Source organism: Anticarsia gemmatalis, chromosome 18, assembly GCF_050436995.1.
Source record: "Anticarsia gemmatalis isolate Benzon Research Colony breed Stoneville strain chromosome 18, ilAntGemm2 primary, whole genome shotgun sequence".
Lineage (NCBI taxonomy): Eukaryota > Metazoa > Arthropoda > Insecta > Lepidoptera > Erebidae > Anticarsia > Anticarsia gemmatalis.
Genome location: NC_134762.1, coordinates 5,391,907 through 5,411,147, shown reverse-complemented (window position 1 = coordinate 5,411,147; position 19,241 = coordinate 5,391,907). Strand labels below are relative to the sequence as shown.

Sequence of the window (19,241 nt, the reverse complement as noted above, 5' to 3'; positions counted from 1 at the left end):
GTATTATATTACAAACTAGCTTTCCGCCCGCGGCTTTGCCCGCATTCAATTTTACCCCTTTTGGAGTAGGAAGGATACTAAGGTCATAAGGAATCTTCATACCAAGTTTCATTTTTCTACGCCCACTAGTTCTGGCTGGATTCTGTCCATCGGTAAGTCAGTCACAGGGTAACGGTACAGTTTTATATACATACATTGATTATTTCAAAACAATAGAATCGACAAAAAATTAAAATTTTCTACAATTTACCAATTAAAATTTAATAATAATACAGTTATGATTGTGAACTCTACCTTGACTCTACCACTGTGTACTCGGCACTAAGATATCCAACACGTAAGTTACTACCGACGCAACGTCACCCGACAATCAAGCTAGGTTTTGCAAGAAACTCAAGTGGACGCACGGCCTTATACGGCTACATAGACGATCTAAAAAGTGGAACGCAGCCTGTCTTACCGACTATTGTGAGGCTATTTATTGTACTGATGATAATTGTTTTTAGCTTTCGTAGAGTCGGATAAATTTAATGTAGAGTCAGTTTTGTAATAGGAAATATTGGTGAGTTTAGATTGAAGTTATTGTTGTATTAGATTTTATTAAATGGTTTGGTAGAGTTGTATGTAGAGACTTTGAATGTTTAATTATTTTGTTAACTAAGAATTATTGCTTGTTAAAAATAGTACGAGTGTCGGGTTTAGAAAACCAAGGGACAGGGTTTTGCCCAGCTGTGGGATTAAACCTGAGTAGGAAAAAATATGTTAACGTGTATTTTTACCCTGTTAAATATCTAATTTTCGTTTAGTTTCATTCGTATTTCGCAATATTACATAATTAAACAACGCGAAAAAACCCTTTTTCACAGCTATATTCATTCAAATAACAATCTGCGGACCGGTTTCATAAACAAATTAACCAACAAAATTATAATTTAATCAATAATCGTATTCAAAAGACACTCTAGTTTTCCATCTACAAACATTGAAAATACGTATAGTCGTTTGCTAAAAGGAATTTGATCTCGATTGTCGAAACAAGATGTTATTGTTGCCTTGCTCGAAGTGAATGGGGAGCAGTGAGCGAGTCCTAGAGATTGTTCGATAGCGTAATGATATGCGTAGGTTAGTTTGATCAAGTTAAAACTTAGTTACATCGTTCCGCTTTTAGTTTTAATGTTTCTATGAAGAACTCTACATGGTAGACGTTTTTCTATCATCGAGAGTATATGTATAACTAAAGTGAAAATATAATTGAGTCATTTTTATGATCTGCCGTTTGCTATCATCTTTTGACCAATTCAGTAGAGCACGGATGTATTTCCTACTGTTTTACAGTTATAATCAAGGGTTACCAACGTGTCTTACGAAAAATTATTAGTTACCTTTTTTAGATTTTGGAAATGGCCAATCAGCAAGTTCAAGATTTTTTATTTATTTTTTGATAGCAAGCCATCAAACTTAGACTGACGTTTTCTAAAAACGCAATTTGGATACCCAATGGTTTATTCTGTAGCAAAACAATAAATCTAAGTTTTCCGTACCTCATATAAAAAGGGGATCAGGACCTACAGTTACACAGACGACATCTTGATATTCTCGTTTGCTATTTATATTTTACAATAATAATGGTGTTAAAAAACGTCATCAGCAGTCAATGAGCCAAGTACGGGTAAAACAGTAGAACAGACTTATAGTGTAATAATAACTGACACAGTAATCCTTAGCAAAAAGTTAATGAGTTGAGGTGGGTGTACACTGTATGATGTGAAGCGATGGGAAGCTGTAACTAGGCTTTATTTTACTATATCATCTCCAAATTTGACGAATATGTTATTGCTTTTTACGGGTCTCTACTTAGCAAAAAATATTTATATACGCTTCTGAAAAAAGTTGTAATTTAAGTTACAAGCTGTAACTACTATATAATATTATACTCGTGTTAGAAATAAAAGGCAATTGTGTTCAGCATGATTTTGTCTACAGCTAAAGCGAGGTAAAAGCTTTCATATTGTATTTTTTATGTCTTTAAGGTATGAAGAGCCACTAACCGTAGTCTAATAATATGTTGTCAAAACCCACTTTAATTTTGAGATAAAACCAGTGTTCAATAATGAACAGAAATTGGGCACTAGAAGTTCATCTTGATAATTTACCCTGAAACAAATAAGAAAATAATTATACCCATATAGCAAGCTTATCGCAAAGCCGCTCAATATGGAAGCCAACACTTAGGTCGTAGATGACACACACACATACGCGTCTGCATCAAGGGAAATGAGAAACAGCGCGTCAGGTGAAAGGTTTCACTAGGAAACAATATTGTGCCAAGAATTTATTGTAATACGAATTATAAACCAATTTACGTGTGAGGTAATAGTGATTGTAATGGCTTGATACTCGATAGTTGCTATTGTGAGAACTGTCTTCTTTATTACGATTGGTTAGGTAACTAGTTAGGGCTTTGAGTGTATACCCATTTGAGATTACCTCACACGTTTAAATTTCTATATGTATTATTACTAGTTTGTAGAATATTGACTAGGAGGACATTAGAGTTCCAATCTAAAATGAGGGGATGATTTGTGTATCAATGTTCTCAGATGGATGATTTAGAGATAGTGATCGAGTGATTTGCGAGTCTAAGGAAAAGGGTTTATGTGCAAGAATTGAGATTAGGCATAACATTTATTGCCTTACACAAAATATGGTAGATAATTTTATTTAATATCCAAAAATAAAATCTAATGTTCAACAAATAACCAACGTTAATTACTGTTTTCGATAATCCGGAAAATTGATTTATTGATTTAAAATTATAACTAAACAACAACTCAAACGAAAAATAATTTCGCCAAAAACAAAACAAAGAGCAACAAAAACAAAACAATAAGTCTAAAACAAAACAAAGTGAAACAGAAGCGTTGCGTGCAGCCGCGCGTTCCGTTTCGCACGAAGATACATCGACTTTTTGTACCATTCCATAATCGAACGCGTAAATTGAAACCTCCGTTCGATAATACACAGATTACAGTTTATTATTTGTAATCTATATTTACATAGGGTGTTATTTTCCAATTTTATATACGCCCATTTTGTTTTATCAATGTTTAGTGTGGAAGCTTTATATTATGATTTAGATTTAAATGTAAATTATTTTGTGCGTAAAAATAAATATTCTTATGACTACTATTTTATTTATAAAAATACTTTTTCAAAAATATCGTTTATGAAACCTTTTAACCAAACTACAAAATATAAAATATGTTAGAATAGGCTCACATTTAAGCAAATTCAATAAGCTTATATCTGAAAGATCAACCTGAGATATATATTTACATTTCAGTCATATTTAAATACTACCAGAAAGTAAGGAGCCAGAATATTTAATATACAAAACTTTTTAACCTTTTGTACTTAGTACCCGTGTTGTTCTGCGAATAAAAAAATAAAATACGTCAGCTGGCTACTTGTTTACATTGTAAGACGAGCAGTGAGATCTCATGTTACGCCAAAGCTAATTGCTATGTTATTTACTTAAATTGCAATTGTTTTAAACGTAGAATTTCTTTAGTCAATACTTTTGCTATCTTGTTGAAAATTTATCACGTAAAGTGCTTATTATGTCTTAATTGAAAACGAAGAGTTCTAAATCAGCTAGGGTCGTAAGTTATATCTCGAAATAAAGGGAGAAGAAAGGTAAAGAGGCAAGGCGCTGCAGAAAACGCTAGCCGTAGGGATCGCAACAGGTATCGTTATTTAGTCTCTGCTTACTCCCACCGGAAAAGACTTGGTTTATATATGTAAGTAAAAAACGCTAGCACATTCAAGTAATATTATATTTTTAGCAATTATTCAACAAACAATCTCACTGACTTATTAATTTCTGTGGAAAGAGGACTTTACTTATAATTATCACAATTAAGAACCAAGAGTAAAAAGCCCGCAAAAATTAAAAACCAGTACAAAGTTACTCAACTACAGATCTTAAACTTTCAATTTCAAATCAATTCTATAACACAAGATCCTTAACAAACCTTACAACAATCCAGTTCTAACCAATCTTATTATAGTGTATAGTGAAAATGACAGGAAGCTATAAACCGTGTGAGTTGTTCTTCGTCCGCTGCTATATAGTCTAAGTGCGAGCAACTAAATATAATTAATAATAATAGCTTTGATGCGCAAGCGACGGCCGCCGTTCGTTTAACGTAAGATCAGATGTGATGTTATTCTTTAGCAGTTTAAGTTTGATCTTAATTTTGTTGTATGCCTTAAATTGTGTGTTTTTGATTTGTATACTTAATTTTGTTTGCGGTGGTTCTTTAATTGTGTAAATATAGTTTGAAAATAATTGTCTTTTTCTTTCTGTCTTATAACAGAGATACCTGCGACTACAGCTTAATGTTTCAATTGCATGGGATAAACAAATTAACCGATTATTTAAGTGTAAACTCAATGCAATAAATTGTATAAAAGACTCTACCTAATTGAAATTTTCCTAAAATAATTTAATACAGTTTTTAAAAATAATGCTTGGGAATTATTTCTTTAAAATATTTTTATTGTTATTTTAAACTGATTCATTTACTGTCTTCAAATTATACCACTAACCATATATGTAGGAATTTCCTTAATAAAATCTACATAATTAGTAATAAAATCAGTTCACGAAATTTTTGCATTAAATTAATATGAAAAGAATAAATATAAGGATTAATAGTTAAAGCAAACTAATTTAGAAAATCTCTTGACCATATCAAGAAGTATTTATGTTATAATAAACAAAATATTATGTGGGCTTACATTTTATTGTTTGAATTACCTTATTTGTTTTTCACGAACTCTTTTTAGATTTTAGGTGGTTTATACTTTCGTTAATTAATTCAACTCTAATTGGTTTAAATAGAATGAAACGTAAGAAATAAGTTTTTGGCATGAAAAGTAAGGCTTTAAATTTGAAATGATGCGAATAGCCATGATTTGCCTTTCATTAAATTGTCCATTATATCTAAAACTAGCTGACCCGCGCAACTTCGCTTGCGTCACCTAAGAGAATGGGTCAAAATTTTCCCCGTTTTTGTAACATTTTTCGTTGCTACTCCGCTCCTAATGACCGTAGCGTGATGTTATATATATATAGCCTATAGCCTTCCTCGACAAATGGGCTATCTAACACTGAAATAATTTTTCAAATCGGACCAGTAGTTCCTGAGATTAGCGCGTTCAAACAAACAAACAAACAAACAAACAAACTCTTCAGCTTTATTATATTAGTATAGATAATTAAATAAAATTAAATCTTAGGTATTTCCACATTAAATGTATACATTTAAATTAAAAATACTTAAAATACTCAAGAAACTACGTCTTGTATCTTTCGATAGACTTACAAGATTTCTTGACTCTACTATTTATTTGATCAGAATATAAGGAGCTGCAACCAACATTTTACAACATATTTATGTGAACAAGCTCTCTCAACTATCGGCTAATAAATTACTAAAACGTATACTTTAACCAATAACGGCATAAACCAATAATTGATATATCACTACATTGACATTTTTAAACTCTACCTTTCTAAGCTACTTAATAAATCTACTAAAATCAATATTTATTTTTATTACTTTGTAGCCTTTCAGAACGGATTACAACATTCACTTTTTTAACACAGAAAGTACAAATGACTCTATCAATATTAACCACGAATGTTTTATTTATGTTACAAACAACAACCTCCGTATATCAATAATAAATAGAGCAAAAAAATATTGTTGACTCTACCAACTCTATGTTCGTTTGAACGGGGACGGCTTAATCAGCGCTCTAAGAAAAGACTTCAACGCGCGGTGCATATTTCGCCGTTTGAGTTTTCGTCATAAATGAATGCAAATAATGTTATTAACAGAAATCTATCAATAATAAATTATCGGTAGCAAAATAAAGTTAGTATTTTAGAATAATCCAGTAACTAATTAATCATAATAATTTATAGTGTCAGAAGAATTTTGTATTTCCTAACAATTTATCGACATTTAACAAACTTAATATTAATTTTCTATTACCAGGCGTGTCAGCTGCAGACAAAGCCCGAAGGAAAACGAGCTATTATATTATTCAATTCTGCTTTAATTTCTTCTACATAGAGAGACAAACGTATTTTACCTTTAAACACTAAATATGCTATTCGAAGTTACCTTTATTGTGAATCTGTAGCATGACTCTATGGGAGAAACCCAGAATATCAATACTTATCTTATAACTACAACAATAGGGTAAATCCGAATTGTTCATTTTTGTATTTTAAATGACGAAGAGGAAAAACCTACCCGCCTTAACAGATAATAAAAATATCCGTCTAGTTTACACAATAGTAAGACAATTAGCATACATCGCATATGATTCAAGATACAGTGAAGGGGTTACAAAGCGATGACGTCATGAACGCAAATAAATATTTTCCTCTATGTTTGCTTGTTTTTTAAAGATTACTCCCTCACTAAGAATTGCTGGTGTGTCGCGAGGATTTTTTACAAACATACAAACAGCGGACGCAAAGTACGATCAGACCTGAAGCAACTATTTGTGGTTCGTACAAATAATTGTCCTGCGTGCGAATCGATCCCACGCTCTCCCGACGCAAAGGTAGTGGCGTGGCGACCATCTTAACCACTGCGGCATAGAGACAAACACTATTTAATAAGTAACGAGCGAATGGTCTTAAAAAACCATTATACTTCATCGTCACTAATATCAAATATGTTTTTCAACTATACAAAATAGAGCATCCAATCATGTTTTTCAAAAATTAATACAAAACATGTTATAGTATCATAAATACAAATTCTAGTTTAATTCTTATTTACATGTTTTATTAATTGTATTGAGGTAGAGACAGACTCTATCAATTCTTATGTAAATGTAATCGATTAAGTATTATCCTTTTTAAACTCTTAATGGAAATTCCTATGCACCGTTACATTTTGTGGTATTTTTATTTAATTAATGATGTACAGTGACTCTACTTTTTCAAATTGTAGAGTTAGAATTTCGTTTTGTTGTTTTTTACTTAGTGTCATAATTAAGTTCTTAAGTTGTTTTCTGCTCTTGTTAACTCTACATAAAGCATTTTAATTTATGTTATGAAACAGGTTGTTGGCAAAAACAATAATAATTAACCTTTTAATTAGTAGAGCTATGACACAATGTTAATAAATGCATAGAGCCTATAATTCCACAGTTTTTAGTGTAGAACCCCAACAGAGTACTGTTGGGGTTCTAGCTCATACTTAATTTGTAAAGCCTTGTTAAAATAGAAAAATAGAGTGACGAAAAAATACACAAACAGGTTTTGTAATATTCTCTGTTACAAACATACAAATCCTAACATAAAAAAAAAACAGCAGACGACTGCGCGTGTGGCGTAATTATAACTTTTGTAATAGGTATCTTGGGTATGATTCTCACACTAAATAAATGTACTACTGCATGACACATAAATACTTTTACTTAAATTTGTGTGACATGTAGTCCCAATCTCCGATGTCACACAAATGTTAGTATTTGTATGACATTTAGGAATAGAATTTATGTAAAACAGAAGAATTGGGACAGATATTGTATATAGTAAAGTGCCACAGTAACTCATTTATACCTCTGCCTAACTATTTAAACTCTCGCGACTTATACGCATAATACCTCGGTTACAGTCGATGCAATTCGATCGATACGTCGAGTAAGCAAATAAAGTATCATCAACCTTTAATTTTCAATCGCATTTAAGACTTTTTGCATTACAATATGCCTTTGCCTACTTCATCAGATGACAATCATAATGTTATAACAAAATAATAAAACTAATTACTAAGTGTCATTTTACTTAGTGTAACGGCTACTCGATCAAGTTGTCACAATGATGGTAGCTTTCATCCGACACGGGTGTATCGGTTGCCATGGTTACGGAACAAGCGCGCTCCACCGCGCACGGGTTAACAGGTTGTAACAAAAGATGCCTTTTGTATACGTATGAAAGTAATACTGTATGATTTTACATCTGTATTTGTTACTAGGTTTTGCCTGCGACTTAGTTCGCGTGGAAATATTATATTAACATAATAAAATAAGCTTATGTGTAAATCAACTTGAAGACTATGAAGTGTAATTGAAATTACCGTAAAATTTGTTCAGTTGTTTTGTGCATAAGAGAGGTCCAAACACACATACATAAATAGATGAATGCCTTTCGCATAATTAATCAGAAACAAACATTGGCAGGATTGTTTGAGCTTATGTTGAAGTTAACATTCACTTAAAAATGCGAGAAGACACTATTAAAAAAAGCAATTATCACGGAGTGATAGTTATCAAACGGAATAAGGTTGTTGATGCGTGTAAGCACAGTGGGTACTGTAATCACCATGTACACTGAGCCGCGCATCCACCGAAAGGGTAAAAAAACCTATTAATTGTCTTATTATTTTGGCGTATTATTTTTCGTTGGAAAGAAAGCAAGATTTTTTTTTATACTAAAAGTAAATGTTTCCATGTGTAAAAAGAGTGATTCTTAATTTTTGAGGCAAACATTTGGTTACGGTACAAAAGGTGAAGCCACAAACAGTAACCGCTACGTCATGTCTTAAAGTAGTTAAAGTGCGTGTTACACCCTATAATGTCGTAGTACTTACTGTACACGACATTATTAAATTGTAGAATGTCGGGACGCAAGACATAGTGCAGTGTCTACTGTTTTGTAGTTTTGACCAGTTTCCAGAAGTAAAAAAGGCTTATATAGTCAAAGGTTATTTTTTTTTTTTTTCTTTTAACATCTTGCTTGTTATATCCGAAGGTGACGGGCAGAGGTATACGAAATACATTTACCACTAACAATGTAAGTCTAGTGTTATAGGGGCAACTCTACCGACTATTGCCATTTGCTGACACGGGCTACTGTTAAAAATATTCTAATAGAAATTACAAAACCCTAATGGCACTTGTGCGATACTGCAAAAATGTTTTTCAAAGCCATGTCCATCTCATTGTACTTCTATAAGACAACATAGTATACCAGAGGAAACTCGGATCAGTATAGATAGTATAGGTACAGTATAGTCACATGTCGGTACCATTCCGTCGTAATAAAAGCGCTGCATGATAGTAGTTTGAAAAATACATTTTGTTAGACTACCATGGTGTATGACAGCCTGCATGTAGTAAAAATATTTTCTTCCATAATCCTCAAACAAAATATTCGCTATATTAAACCATTAAATTTATATTAACCCGCTATAGTATGTATCAAAAAAATAGTATTCCTAATTATAATGACAATAGTGACTAGACTAAAAACGGTACATATTATTCCTAGGTAAAATAGTTTCTAGTATTCACGTTAATTTAAGAAATTGCAACATGTCTTAGCTCTTCCGAGTTTACATAAGATCTCTCATTTTGCATTGTCATTCAATATTCATACATTGTTATAACAATAATAGGTATAATTTTATACCTCGGTTTCTCTACTACAATGTTGTATAAACTGTATATGAGATTCTAACATATTGACTAATATTTTTTTGTATTATCCTCGTGTATTCATTTATTTTGATGAAGACTTTTACAACTCTTGTTCAATGTTTTATTAAAAGCCGGGTTTTGTTAACAAAATGGTCGAAGAAATGCTTTAAAAATACCCTCCCCCTTAAGACTATGATTAGAAATGATTGATTTGAACTAGAATTGCCTGGTTGACACATATTACGGTAATAAATTAAAAATAAAAATAAATACCCTCAATTTAAAGTGTGTTTTGTATTATATTCGGAGTGTGTGTGTCGCAATATGTTTTTATTTATTTGTACCTACCCAATTATAGAGCCTTACGATATTTTACGCTTTACGGAGTTTTTCCTTACGACTTCGTTGACATACAACCTTTTGTAGCCTGTTATCTCTTATAAGAACCAACTATGATTCACACCTCAACCTTTTCATTACTCCAAAGAATTAGTCATAGTATTGTTTTAATGTTATGAAAGTGTTTGACTCTTAAGTGCACGTACCTTTTAGTCCTCTGTTATAAAAAGCTATAGACACTTCACTAGAAGTTATTGCACAAGTCACATGAGGTTACATACACACGGACACTCACACAAATCTGTTACAATATGTCAACAAAGTCCACTTTTCCTAAACAATATAAAAACAATGTTTCATTATCTCGTTATCAAAAATTTTCACATGAAGTCTCTATCGGTGTTACAAGGCGTAACGTAAACGCACAAGTTACAGCCATACATTACCTAAACATCCAAAAAAATAGTTTTTCGAAACGTGTCATTCCGCGTTTCATTTTCCCGATCGCGTCGCCGTATAAGGGCGCGTCAAAAACGCGAGTGTGTGCGTAACAACCTGACCATAAGCTTGCGTAGACGCAACTGAAATCACCTTGCAAGGCCCACTATATCTGTCTCGCTTTAAACATGTTGTGGTCTCACTCTAGCGGGCATTGTGCTCGGTCCAGCGACTGGTACGCAGCTTGACAATAAATTACGTATAGGAATCTAATCAGTTTAATAGATGTGTGATTTTTTTTTATAAATTCTGACCGCTTCTAATGGATGGACAATGATGGTTGGACAACACAGTTGACGGTGAAAACGTGGTATTTACTTAGATTGTGCGGTTTTAGAACAAGCCTGTGTCATTAATAGTCCAACGACTTAAAGACAGCAGCGTTTTATCGTCATGCTTATTTTTTATGAGTTGTTTTACTGTTCATTGTAGTTTCTTGTATGACAATGCGAGTTTTATGCTTACGTCTTGTTTGAACGCAACAGCTGACTGGTAAATGAAAATCATTCATCATCTTAAATAATAATAGGCTGTTTAAATAAGATAATATTAACTTTTCTAAAATTAATATAATATTGATAGACTTTCCATTTTTATAAAATTATTAATTAGTTAATGACAGTTTCCATTTTTATTGTTCTAATATGAGTGAATAAATATAGGTATTTCACGTCGATCTCTCCAAGGGTAAAGAAATCAGTGAACTTGTTATTTTATTAGAAAAATAATTGCTTTTACCAACCAACCCTTGAACCCGTCCCGGGAAAGTACGAATAGACAAAAAAAAAATTAGTTTATAATACACATTTTATGAGTTAATTTATTTCAATAACACTCTAGACTTCTATTTACATGAACTATTTAAACCTTTGGTTACAAATCATAATAATGGATAATTTACCCATGAAAATCTAATAAACCCATCTATAGTCCGGACTTTAAATTACCTATCAGGCTCACAATACAAAAGTAATAAATCATTGCAAATCTAACTACACATACAGCAAACAATAAACTTGCATATTAAGTTGCAGAGCTTATAATTGGTATTAGGCAAGAGATCGCGCGTTCGATTCCCGGGTCATACGGCTATTGGTTTTACGATACCTCATTACATATGCAGGAGAGCTTTTCTCGCATATAAAAGGCATTTGGTCAATTGCAGATACCCTTTAATGAAATTAATTAAAGTAATTTATAAAGAAGGATTACGCTCAATTTACATCAACGAATTGGACGGAAGCGTTAAATTCTCTTTACGATGACAGAAGGTCCAAGTAACTAGGAGAATACGAATGTATCCTAATTTTTAACTTTTAAGTAGTTTCATACAGATCAGAAAAATATGTATTTTTGCGGAAACAATAAATTGTGGCAATACATTGATTTGAAAAATATTTTCTACCTACACTTTACGGGAAGTTACGGTGCCGGTTGCTTCTATAGTTTGATGCTTTTGAATCAAGCCAGCTTTTTATATTAGGAAAAAATACCTGTCCTAAATAATTTTCTTTTAGCTTTTAACGGACTTTATACTATAACTATTATTATGTGTTGGTAACCCGACAACATCATTTTTTTCCTAGTTTGTTTGTTACACAATAAACAATAATTATGTGAAATACGCTATGTATAATTTTGTTCTGTGACGGTGTAAATCGAGCCTTATATTTGTATTAGTTACCCATTTGTTTGTTGGTCTAAACGACAGGTGTATTTAGCATGTAATAGTTCTTTATCATCGTTAGAGTACAAACTTCTACATAGTTTATTTTTCTAGTAGTTTTACAAAATTGCTCAATAATTGTTCCATGTGTATGGCTTTACAAATTGTAAGACGTGAATGGCAAATATTATTGCTTTCATACATCTATGTCTGAAATAGAAGTGTAGTTATTTATACAACGATGAGCATTAATAAAACGACTTCATATTGTGGCTTCTATATTTAACACTAGGTTTTTACCAATGGTGTTCTCTGTGTAAGAAAATTTTCCGAGTTGCAAAGTAGAGGAGCTATCATAAAAATAATGATAATTGGTATTTTTTCGTAAAAACGTGTAGAATGACCATCTTTCCTTTTTTTAATTATAGTAAGAAAATAGAATTGTAGGTTTTATAACATTAAAGGCGACATCTAAAACCATCTTGGAACATGATGTTAAAAAATACAATATCACCTTGCAAATACCGATAAAACTACCCATTGTTTACGAAACATTTAAAATATTTACATACAAAAAGCACAGAAAGTTAACCATTAGTGACAGTAAACACCTAATTGCACCTCGGTTAAACAAACAAGCCTTACACGGTGAATATTACAATTTGTAATACAATGCGCTCGCGCATCGCCGGGGCAAAAAGTTGTAGTACCCAAATAGTCCGACGTCTTAAGGCAACAAGATCCTTCGCCTTACTTGTCGCTGCTTGTGTTTTGTTAAAGGCGCTTCTAAACGGGCCATATTTTCCTGCAATATGTGGCTGCACTATTAGCAACTTATTGCTCGGCCATCACAAAAATATTTTATTGCAACGATGGCCGAGCAATCTATGGCCGAGCCATGTGTTGCAATATGTCTGTCAATAGTATGGAGCATGATGCAGACTCCTAAACGGGCCACACAAACCGGCAATAATGGCTGACGAAATTACACACGTCGCAGCAGCCTATATTGTTTTACAAGAAAAATCAAAAAGGAAAAAGCAGAGACAGTGGATTCGACCTTACTTAAATAGGCGACGAAATCTTCCATGTAGGTATATAGGCTTCTGCGACACTCGTCGCAGCAGCCTATATCGTTTTACGAGAAAAATCAAAAAGGAAAAAGCAGAGACAGTGGATTCGACCTTACGCCAATAGGCGTAAAACATTAGACAATTTATGTCAAGAATTAATGCTTGATAAAAAATTGAATAATAAATGATAAAATAAATATAAATCGCGTAGAAAAGGATGCACTATATCATAACAAGAGTGAGCGACTGAAACAACAATAAAACTGGCCGGGCAACATTGCAGTAAAATCGGTAGCTCAGCGATCGTCCGGCAACCTATCAAAACAATATCGGCCATTCACTGCAATATCAAAAATGTGTGGCTATATGTCTGAGACATTGCTGCAATATTGCGTAGTATGGCTGGAGTTGCTCGCAATATGTCCGGCCACTATGTTGCAGCCACATATTGCAGGAAAATATGGCCCGTTTAGAAGCGCCTTAACATAGAGCTTGCACACATTAGGCGTGTTGAAACCGCGTTTGATGACGTGTAAAGAAACGTAGAAACGTGCGTTTATGCGATACGCGAGAGTTTATTCCTTAATGCTAAAAAAGTTTGTGCATACTTACTACTGTTTTTAATCAATAATATATGATTAAAAACAGTAGTAAGTATGCACGAACTTTTTTATCATGCGCTGTCGATAAACGATAGATAATGATCATTTCCAATTCTACTGACTTCTGTTAAGATTGAGAACGGCTACAAGATATAGATAGACGATAGTAGATATATATTGTTTCATAAGTGCTAAATACTTGTATAGTTGCTGTACATAAGCACGATTCTCTGCAATTCGAACCATCGAGTATCGAGAGTTTGACATTCAAAATGTATTGGCAAAATAGTTTCTACGACGTGCGCAAGAGGCGCAGAATAGATTGTCATACAAATTTAATTTTATAGCTAGATTGACGGTATTCGTGGTAGAGAATCGCGGTACAAATCGCATGAGTTTAAAATCGTAAACCAGTCGCTCGTCTAGTCGACAGTGCGTACAATATCTTAGTGTAACAGGAGTTTTCTTTTTGTCCCCACACTTATGGTGAATACGGAACATTTACAGGCGTATGGTCATATCTTTAAATGAGCTGTAATAAAAGCCATAGTATCGGTTACACTCGATGGGGAATATAAAATAGGATGACATTGAATGGTGATACATCCTGTAATGGTAAAGGAAAATTTGCATTTATTTAAATAATGTATGCTGTTAAAAGTTTGGTGTAAAAAGCAACTTATTTGCAAGTATTTCGAATGATATCGATCAGAATAACTGAGCGTAGTTTTATCAATTAAAAACATAGCTATATGATTTTCCTACGCTAGAAGAGAATATTCAATTAGTTATTTAAGTTAACAGGATGAATAATATAATAACAATAGTTAACTATATCAAATAATTTCAAATTATTATTGTCGAAAGAAGAGTAATAAACTGTTGACTATAAAATAGAGTCACAACTATTTCCAAAGCTGACTGTTAATTTATTAAAATATCAATTGTATCTATTCTCACAATCAAATCGTAAATTTTTAATTTTCTATACCGCTTATTCTTTAAAAACCGTATGGCCAATGACACCTGGCAGAGTCAGACAATTAGCAATAAATGTTCATAATATATAAAACATTAAAGTAATAATTTAGTTTTACGAATCCAATATTTTGTGATAACTAACTAAATTATTCGGCTATTAGTAACAAATTAAATTTTATTTGTTGATTAACGACCATTTTGGACATATGTCACGTTTTATATTTATGTCATGGTTTTAAAATACACGCGGTTTCGTTGTAGTAGGTTTTGTCGGGTTTATTTCGAGGAAAAGAATCAATATTTCTGTGAAAACTGCATAACATGCTGTGTATTAGGTATAACACATGCATGACAAGAGGTATGGATGCGAATGAGATGAGAGAAGTTTGCAAGGATTGTTCTAATTTGCTTAATTTGGTCTCTGCCTTCCCTATCGGAATATAATTTTCATATAATGCTATCATCATCTGTCGTGTGATTTTAAGCACGTACCTTATAAAATGTTATGTATGTTTATATAATGTTTATGTTTCGGGAAATAGGGTATATGTTTGGTAAAAGCTTCATTGAAAATAATTCATTTGTTAAGATTTTAGTCTCCCTGTGAAGAAATAGAGGATATTAAACTTATACTATAGCGTTAGACACTTACTCGATTACTCTATCAAATTTAGTGTTGTTCATGAAATCATGACTATATCTTAAAAGTAAGCCAGAAAACGACAATATACGTTAACATACACCTCAAATCGTATAAATATCAAAACACAGTACATTCACGGTTCATAACAGGTACTAATTTAAGAATATTATTAACAACGACCGCATTACTCGTTCGCGAAATGTATCAACATTTTTACCTTAAACTTGAGAACAAATTATCTGGTATAAGGTTACGTTCATATTGACAACTTTGAAGGATAAATAAGATTCCGTTTTCATGTCTATAAAGTTAAATAATGTAACATAATAAGTCACGTGAATACGAAAAAGTTTTAATAATATGTTTCTTTTATTAGAAACTATAGTACTACAACTTGGTAGAAAGCCTAGTGTGCACGGTTCGCGGTTAGTTGAGGCTTACAAAATTCTGAATTAAGAACATCAATGACTTGTAGATTTATAAAATTACTGGACCGTCGAAATAATATAGCTGATACACGAGGCCCACGCGTTATTTTTTTTTCTGATTCTTTCTAAGTGATTAAAAGAAAATAATATATTATGACCAAAATTATTCCATTACAGTTGACTGTTGTTGGTTGCTAAGATTTCACTTTCCTAAAACAAGAGAACATTTGAAATAGGTAACCGATTTGTTGTCACAGTGTTACAGCAGCGCATATGTAAAATGTTTACTTCAAAATTAATGTCTTTTATAGTCGCGATCACATGGCTTATAATTAACTTTTGCTTCTAAGAACAGACAAATAAACGAAAATTATGCCAAATTTCCTTTCCAAACGAAACATGTATTATTTTACGAGCTTTTAGCTTATCATAGTATCAATACCAATAAAACTACTGTGGGAATCTCGGTAGATAGACTAAGTGCTAAACATCCAGTTATACAGGATGGGACATCTCTCGGTAAAAGCCTGAAATTAATAGTCATCGTTATCACTAATTAGTAACATAATTAGTAAGGTAATTAATTTATCTATCAATTTGTACATCCGTTTCTTGTATTTATGTTTAGTGGAATAACCTGGACTATCAGAAAAACGTTCATGTTAATAACACTTTTATGAAGTTAATGGATGTCATCGATTCATGGCGGATTTACTTATTGGGAAAAATATTTAAAGAGCTTGTCAAATTATTATTCAGTTTTAATAATATCTATCTATTTTCTCATTTCAATAGTTGATGAATACCTACAAATCAGTTTAGTGCTTTCCTAGAGGTCATACAAAGTCCCTAAATCGTACTTGGACAGCGTGGTGAACTCAAGGCCTAACTCCTCCTTAGTTCGGGAAGAAACCCTTGCCGAGGAATGGAGACATAAACGGGTTAAAAAAGTTTTCCTTCTCGTTAGGTGGATTATTAAAAGTTAAATTGTTTTAATCACGGAAAACAAGTCACTGGCCCTATAAATATCCTACTATATGAACAAATTTTAGTAAAGGCATAAATTTATCGTTAAAATAAGTATTCATCAGTGGTCAATAACAGCTGATAGCTAATAGGCCAATAAAATACACAAAAAAATAAAAGCCCTACATTTATAGTGGAACTATAAATTTCATATAATTACAAAAAAAAATCTTCACCCACGATGACCACAAGTTAACGCGATACCGTTAACCAACCGAAAAAAGCGAAACAATAAAATTGCCCCGCCCCTCCCACCGGCGCGCGCGCATATAAATCAACACAAAACACAATTATAAGAAATTACACCAGCTCTTATAATTAAAATGGCTGTATTTCATTAATGTGTCAATTATTAACAAATAATAAAGACCACCTACCGTTCTGTGATTAAAAAAGTAAATGAAACCTTTTTTGTTTTTGCTAATATTCGTGAGGTTAAGATAAATGGAATACTACTGCTTTTTAAGGTGACGTCACGCTTCTATATATGAGCATTACTAACAAAAACCTTTTTAATACGTGAAATACTTGTGGGTAAGTACAGAATAGTCTAGAAACTATAGGTACATATTTCATAGACAAAATAACGAAGAACATAACAAAAAAATACTGCTGGGCTAGGGTATTGCCCTAGTCAGAGCATAAGTAAGACCTTGATTCCATCACACTGACCAAGGGCAGGACTTAGCAAGGATTTTTAATTGTACCTTACCAATACCTTATAGTTTGGAAGCTTAACCCTGTGTCAAAGTGTTAAATAAAACAAAGATAGTCATATTTAACAAGGTTTATGTTAATATGTGTCAAGTATATTGTTTTTTATCTTAGAAATCTCTCAACGAGCATCAAAGGCCATTGACAGAAGCTAGCTGACGATAAGCTTATAAATAACTATTTAATACACATGATTTATACCAAGAAAGTGACGAAATCAGTTGTGTATGACCTCATCATACAAAAACTTACATACATAAAAAAATGCCAGGTCCGAATCCGATTCGCGTTCGAAGGGTTTCGTATAATGTCTATTAAAACAGCAAAAAACAGGATTATTGTGTAGAAGCCTGCCTTAACAATATATTACATTTATTGTGTAGTTAGTGTTTGTTATAGCGCTAAAAGAAATACATATCCTGTGATAAATCAAAGTTCAATTCTTAAGCTATCTCCGTTTATATGGTATAGTCTGGTGACAGGCAGACGAACAGGCAGACATACGGTCATCAGGGTCTTAGTGATTAGTGATAGCCTGGTCACGGTTTTACCCTAAGGAACCCTAAGAATGATAGAATTAAATACAAGCCTTTGGTTTTTGCCCCCGGTCTCTCACAGAAACATAAATTAATAACTTTTAAACATCTTATCGAATAAATCACTTTTACTTCACGTTAATGGATTGCAATTCGCTGTGAAAGTTATGGAGCATTTTAATTAGTTGCGGCTGAAAAACTAATTAGTTTAGTTTTTTGTTAGTAGAAACTTGAAGTCATGATTCAAAAAGCTAGATTTTTGACGTGAATTGAAAAAAACTATTAAATGTCTAATAGAATTTAAATTCGATGATTGATTGAACAAATTACAGTTTTTCTTTTTCTGTGAACGACAAGGTAGTTTCTAAACTCTCATTTTACTACTTGTTAACTACAATACTACGCTTAAATACATATAACCTATTTTTTTAAATGTGCCATTATTCATTACGTTATGCATAAAACTAGTGACATCTATTGAGCCCCATTTACAAACTTTGGACTTATTCTATTATTGTTGTTAGATCATTGAATTAATTTTTAATTCATACAAAATACTGCTGAAATACTCTTAAGGTTTTGAAAGTCGGTTAATATATGAAGAAGACTATAATATTCTTATTTCATTTCCTAGAACTAAAGCTCATAGTATTAATTTCGACAACTGCCAGATTGTGTAAAATATTCATAAATTACAAAAGTATAATTGGATTTCAACACTTTGTATTGCAAATAATGATAAAGAATATAATTTAATGATCAATGATAAAATAATGATGTGTGCATAAATCAAAAAAGCAGAAGCGATTGAATTAAAAAAAATCATTACGAGCTATCAGAATGAAAAGTTAAAATCGTTAAAATTTAATCTTTCACTGTAATAAACGTTTGAAATAAAAAGTTCCTTGGATAAGAATAAAAGTGGTTTTGTTTCATGAATTAAGATGTAATTTTTATATTATTACAAGTGTTTACAATTGGAGGTGGTGGTGTATGATCCAAATTTTAGTATTTCGATGGTCCCTAGGTAAAGTATCGAAATTGAAAAACAGTAGTTTACAGGAGAGCGATTTAAAGTTTATTTTTTGCATAACTTTGTTACTGATGATGAGACTTTCATAAAAACTTGGATTAACAATTATGTTGTCATTACAAAATAAATAGTAATAGCATAAATAAATAATAATAAACAGTTTTTGAGAAATTTCAGATACGATAGTAT

General features: G+C 32.2%; 1 protein-coding gene across 1 annotated transcript in view; it reads right to left on the bottom strand.

Moving 5' to 3' along the window:
- The window catches only part of Sox102F (transcription factor Sox102F), a 274,330-nt gene extending 263,902 nt beyond the window's left edge, over window positions 1-10,428 (bottom strand). The window contains exon 1 of the mRNA XM_076125982.1: window positions 10,059-10,428. The gene's annotated coding sequence lies outside the window, so the exon portion shown is untranslated. The remainder of the gene's footprint in view (window positions 1-10,058) is intronic.
- Window positions 10,429-19,241: the final 8,813 nt, after the last annotated feature.